Raw genomic sequence first — 6768 nt, forward strand, 5'->3', positions numbered from 1 at the left:
CTAGGGGGGCTGAATACAAATGCACGCCATGTTTTTCAGATCCGCAATATCCAGTCCCCATAGCTCTGTGTGCTTTTATTGTCATTACAGACATTGCAAATATGTAGAGGGGATTTTATTTTTGGAATTTTTTGAGTAAAAAAAACGATTTGATACATATGCAAATTAACCTGAGATGAGTCATTAACCTGAGATGAGTCCTGTCCCTGAGATGAGTCCTGTATGTGAGATGAGTCAGGGACAGGACTCATCTCAGGGTAATTTGGATATGTATCAAATGGGTTTTTTTACGCAATAAAAGCACACAGAGCTATGGGGACTGGATATTGCGGATGTGCTAGCGGCCATCTAGCAACCCATGTCCTCAGGTCTATACACAAAATCCCGGTGACAGGTTCCCTTTACAAATTTCGAAAACCATGTCTCATTTTCTTTTCACTTCACACATTCTTGCTACTTTGTGTTGGTCTGTCACATAAAATCCCAATAACATACATTTAAGTTTGTGGGTGTATTGTGAAAAAATGTGGAAAAGGTCAAAAGGGTATGAATACTTTTTCAAGGCACTTTATGTACCTCAAAATTATACCAATTTGGGATGCAAAATGTTTTTAGTTATTTTTCCACTTTTATTAGCACAGTAACAAATGCAGACTTTTTTAGCCTACAACATATAACCAATCCACTGAGTAATTCTTATTCACTTTTACATTTAAACAGCTTAAGGTATTTCACTACAGATTCTGTTTAAGTCTCTCTTAGCCGAGTTTACAGATATACAAAAAGGATACTGAAATAAAGTGGAAAATGTTTCCTTAAGGCCTCATGCACACGACCGTTGTTTTGGTCCGCATCCGAGCCACAGTTTTTGCTGCTTGGATGCGGACCCATTCACTTCAATGGGGCAGCAAAAGATGCGGACAGCACTCCGTGTGCTGTCCGCATCAGTTGCTCCGTAAAAATAATATAACCTGTCCTATTCTTGTCCTTTTTGCGGACAAGAATAGGCAGTTATATGAATGGCTGTCTGTGCCGTTTCGCAAATTGCGAAATGCACATGGACGCCATCCGTGTTTTGCTGATCCGCAATTTGCTGACTGCAAAACACACAACAGTGGTGTGCATGAGGCCTAATACAGAAATCACCAGTTCCTCAGGTTCCAGGCCATGGTGGAGACTTTGTTATGTTACACACACGCTGCAGCTCATCTCTCATACACAAATTACTCATTCAATCCCTCAACAAAACTTATAACAGACATTTACCGTATAAGCAGTGTAACTGTACAAAATTTAATTGCTTCGATCGCTTACATGTCATAGAACAAAAATGGGGGAAAACAACTTTCCGTTATGTCTGGTTTGCGATTGCGTTTTGACTCGTTCCAGTCAATTACTGCAGAAAGATACCAAACTGGCTGAACTGGATGGACAAATGTATTTTTTCGGCCTTATATACTATGTTACCTTAAGTTACAATAACAAAATTCTCTGGAAATAGTCCTGATCAAAAGTTTAAGACCACTTGAAAAATGGCAAAAAATCATATTTTACATTGTTGGATCTTAACAAGGTTCCAAGTAGAGCTTCAACATGCAACAAGAAGAAATGAGAGTGAGACAAAACATTTTTTGAGCATTCAATTAATTAAAAATAACGATTAAACTGAAACAGGCTGTTTTTCAGCTGATCCAAAGTTTAGGACCACATGCCTTTAAAAGGCCAAATCTGTGCAAAGATGTGGATTCATTGTCATTTTCTGTCAGGTAGTCACACATTGTGACGGCAAAGGCAAAAAAATTCTCCCTTTTTGAACGTGGTCGGGTTGTTGAACTGCATAAGGAGGGACTCTCACAGCGCGCCATCGCTGCTGGGGTGGGATGCAGTATCATTTTTTTAAATGAGCCTGAGGGTTATGGAACAAAAAAGTCAAGTGGTAGACCCAAAAAAATTTCACAAGCACTGAGCCGGAGGATCCAATTGGCTGTCCGTAAAGACACTGGACGATCCTCGACCGAAATTAAGGCCCTTACTGGTGCTGACTGCAGCCCCATAACCATCAGACGGCATCTGAGACTTAAGGGCTTCAAAAACAAAAAACGTCTTCAAAGACCTCGTCTCCTTGAACGCCACAGAACTGCTCGTTTGGACTTTGCAAGAGAGCACCAAACATGGGACATTCAAAGGTGGAAGAAAGTTTTATTCTCTGATGAGAAAAAATTTAACCTTGATGGTCCTGATGGTTTCCAACGTTACTGGCATGACAAGCAGATCCCACCTGAGATGTTTTCTACGCGCCACAGTGGAGGGGGCGCCATAATGGTCTGGGGTGCTTTTTCCTTCAGTGGAACAATGGAGCTTCAGGAAGTGCAGGGGCGTCAAACGGCCGCTGGCTATGTACAGATGTTGCAGAGAGCATTCCTCATGACTGAGGGCCCTCGTCTGTGTGGTAACGACTGGGTTTTTCAACAGGACAACGCTACAGTACACAATGCCCGCAGGACAAGGGACTTCTTCCAGGAGAATAACATCACTCTTTTGGCCCATCCTGCGTGTTCCCCTGATCTAAATCCAATTAAGAACCCTTGGGGATGGATGGCAAGGGAAGTTTACAAAAATGGACAACAGTTCCAGACAGTAGATGGCCTTCGTGCGGCCGTCTTCACCACTTGGAGAAATGTTCCCACTCACCTCATGGAAACGCTTGCATCAAGCATGCCGAAACTAATTTTTGAAGTGATCAACAATAACGGCGGAGCTACTCATTACTGAATTCATGTTTGGAAGTTGGATTTCTGTTTTGGGGGAGTTTAGTTTTTTTTGGGAGGTGTGGTCCTAAACTTTTGATCAGCTGAAAAACAGCCTGTTTCAGTTTATTTGTTGTTTTCATTAAATTGAATGCGCAAAAAATGTTTTGTCTCACTCCCATTTCTTCTGGTTGCATGTTGAAGCTTTACTTGGAACCTTGTTAAGATCCAGCCATGCTAAATATGATTTTATTTTTAAGTGGTCTTAAACTTTTGATCAGGACTGTAAAAGACTGAATAAAATCTGTTATAGAAATAACCTATTCTTTGCAGACTCCCACCCGCCAATGCGCAGTTAACAAACAGCTCTCGCCATGACAGATAAGCGGTGTGTCCAAGTATCTACAGATGTGATGTAGCAGGGTTAACACACATGCTTTATGAGACATGTTATCTAAACTAAATGCAACTAAATGCGTTAAACAATTGCTTTTCAATGGCTTTTGTTTCAAGATAACGCAATGAGTTAAGAAATTTGAGTTAAGGGTGTGTGTGTTACCCCTGCTATATCTCTATGTAGCGTATCTCTTGGTCCACTCTGTTATGCTCCGCTCTGTTGGTCATGAACTGGGTGGCGATACTTCCAACAAGAGGATCAGCAGGGTTGCAGTCTGTAAGCAGCGAGTAGATGGAGAGGAGAACTTTAGAAATGGTTAATGCTGGGCTCCAGTTGTCTTTCAAAATATCCAGGCAGATGACACCTTGACTGTTGATGTTGCAGTGGTAGATTCTCGTCCGAAAGGTCACCTTTGGAGGTTTAAAAGGGTATTCAGGAGTGAATGTGATATCAAGGAAAAACACGCCTCCTTCATAGACCGAGCCGAGAGGACTCAGGATAGTCGATCTCCATAGATATTGTCTCCTTTTGGACCAGCACTGCATTTGGGGGGAGGGTCCAGGGTGATATCTGCCAGCTCCTTCTGAATCCTCTTGGCACTGGTAGACAGGAGTTTGGAGTTCTTGCTCATGCTGACTTTTCTCTCTTTCTTCTTGGGGTTGCTGCTGTGGTGCTGGCTGCCCGACTCCTGGTCTATATGCTGGCTGTAGGCAGTGGAGAAAGAGGAGCTGGTGCTGGCCCTGGAATCGTCATCCGACATAGCGAGATCACACACACAGCAGCCTGCAGCAAGCAAGCAGAAAGGGAGGAGCGTTTTGTTTAGTATTTTTTAATAAAAGGGTTTTTTAATTGCACAAAAGTAGTAAAACTTAACAAAAACCATATGTATTTGGTATCATTTTAATCATACTGACCCAGAGGGTATGGCTATCACGTTATCTATGCAAAAAAATGACCGCCGCAAAATTTACAACATACACTACTCACAAAAAGTTTGGGATATTTGGCTTGTGGGTGAAATTTCACGATGAACCAAAAATGCACTCTAACCTTTACAGGTGAATTTAATGTGACCTTCTCTAAACTTCTGAATGCACATGTCCAACTGTTCAATGTTTCAGTACTTTTTGCACAACTTGCTGTTCTCTAAACAAGGAGCTTAAATTTCACAACAGGTGTTTGATCCATGAATCGCCCAATACATTTCCATTCTGTTCACATTTTGACATCATGAGACCAAGACAACACCCGTCTGCCTCTCGCCGTGTGCTGCCATCCTGCCAACGGAGCTCCGCCCCCATTATAGTCAATAGGGATGGAGCGGCAGCCGGGGGAACACGTGAACTAGCAGCAGGATGGATCCACCAGGCTGTTTACCCGCCGGAACAGCCTGCCGGACTCCCCTGCCGCTAGGGTGAAACTAGCCTAATAATTGATAAACAGTACCTCTCCATTGCGACGCTTCAAGCAGGATGTTCTCAGAAGGAAGTGGCCACTGATCTTAGAGTGTCAAAGAGTGTTGCAACCTGCTGATGACAGAGATACAGAGAGACTGAAGAGTCACAGAAAGGCATAGAAGTGGACCTCCTTTGGCTACATCCCACACTGATGACTACTTAATTGTGAACAATGCTCTGCAGAATCGGATGATGAATGCCACACAACTCCAGGCACATTTAAGAAGGTGAGAGGCACCCAAGTCACGTCAGACCAGGGCTTTTTTTCTGGCGGAACGCACCGGAACGGCGTTCCGCCACCTTTTGACATCGCAAGCTGCGATGTATCAGCGGGGAGGGACTGGGAGGAGGAGCTGGGGGCCAGTGCGTTCACTGTGCTCCGGCCCCCAGCTCCAGTAGAGACTTATAAAATGTTTAATTAAATGAATAATGATTCCTGCTGCCCCTCAGTAGTATAACATTCAATGTATTGTACTCACAGCCGGCTACTGACATCGTAATCCAGGCCGGCCGGCCGGGTAGACGAGCGGCAGCGTCACTGACTGACGTCACCTGCCTGGGCCGCCTGCTTCATTCATAAAGTAGGCGGCGCACTCACGTGACGTCAGTCAGTGACGCTGCCGCTCGTCTGCCCGCCTGCCTGCATTACGATGTCAGTAGCCGGCTGTGAGTACAAATACATTGAATGTTATACTACTGAGGGGCAGCAGGAATCATTATTCATTTAATTACACATTGTATAACTGTACTGGAGCGGCAATGGGGGGGTCTGTGGATGGCACTGTTATGGGGTGGGGGGGGTCTATGGATGGCACTGTTATGGGGTGGGGGGGTCTGTGAATGGCACTGTTATGGGGTGGGGGGGGGTCTATGGATGGCACTGTTATGGGGTGGGGGGGTCTGTGGTTGGCACTGTTATGGGGTGGGGGGGGTCTGTGGATGGCACTGTTATGGGGTGGGGGGGGTCTGTGGTTGGCACTGTTATGGGGTGGGGGGGGGTCTATGGATGGCACTGTTATGGGGTGGGGGTGTCTGTGGATGGCACTGTTATGGGGTGGGGGGGTCTATGGATGGCACTGTTATGGGGTGGGGGTGTCTGTGGATGGCACTGTTATGGGGTGGGGGTGTTTGTGGATGGCACTGTTATGGGGTGGGGGGGTCTCTGGATGGCACTGTTATGGGGTGGGGGGTCTCTGGATGGCACTGTTATGGGGTGGGGGGGTCTGTGGATGGCACTGTTATGGGGTGGGGGGGTTTATGGATGGCACTGTTATGGGGTGGGGGGGTGTGGATGGCATTGTTATGGGGTGGGGGGGGGTCTGTGGATGGCACTGTTATGGGGTGGGGGGGTCTCTGGATGGCACTGTTATGGGGTGGGGGGGGGTCTGTGGATGGCACTGTTATGGGGTGGGGGGGTCTCTGGATAGCACTGTTATGGGGTGGGGGGGTCTGTGGATGGCACTGTTATGGGGTGGGGGGGTCTCTGGATGGCACTGTTATGGGGTGGGGGGGTCTGTGAATGGCACTGTTATGGGGTGGGGGGGGTCTGTGGATGGCACTGTTATGGGGAGGGGGGTCTGTGGATGGCACTGTTATAGGATGGGGGGGTCTGTGGATGGCACTGTTATAGGATGGGGGATCTGTGGGCCATCCCCAGATCCTCCACCCCATAACAGTGCCATCCTCAGATCCCCCCATTAACAGTGCCATCCCCAGATCCAGTGCCATCCCCATCTGGGGGGTTTCTTTGCTGGGCTAGACTTTTATAGCCCCCCCCCCCCAAATTTTACTTGCGGTCCTAGGGTTGGGTAGAGGGGGCGGTCCTAGGGGTGGGTAGGGGGCGGTCTTAGGGGCGGGTGGGGGCGGTCCTAGGGTTGGGTAGGGGCGTGGCCAGGGGAGGGGGGGTGAGTTCCACCACCTTTTCTCTGAGAAAAAAAGCCCTGCGTCAGACCATTTAAAACCATTTACATCAGTGTGGTCTGCGTGCTAGATGACCTGAAAGGGTAACTGATAACATCACCAGGCATAGAAGTCATCATCTTGCATGGGCCAGGGAGCATCTAAGCTGGACGAGGGACCAGTGGGCCTCAGTGCTGTTCACTGATGAAAGTTGATTAATGCTGAGCAGGAATGTTGGCCGCCAACGATGTTGGAGACATCAAGGAAA

At 46.9% G+C, this 6768-nt stretch overlaps 1 pseudogene; it reads right to left on the bottom strand.

Moving 5' to 3' along the window:
* Positions 1 to 3319: 3319 nt before the first annotated feature.
* On the bottom strand, positions 3320 to 3904 carry LOC121001097 (annotated as a pseudogene).
* Positions 3905 to 6768: the final 2864 nt, after the last annotated feature.

Source organism: Bufo bufo, chromosome 5 (genome assembly GCF_905171765.1).
Source record: "Bufo bufo chromosome 5, aBufBuf1.1, whole genome shotgun sequence".
In the NCBI taxonomy this organism is placed as follows: domain Eukaryota; kingdom Metazoa; phylum Chordata; class Amphibia; order Anura; family Bufonidae; genus Bufo; species Bufo bufo.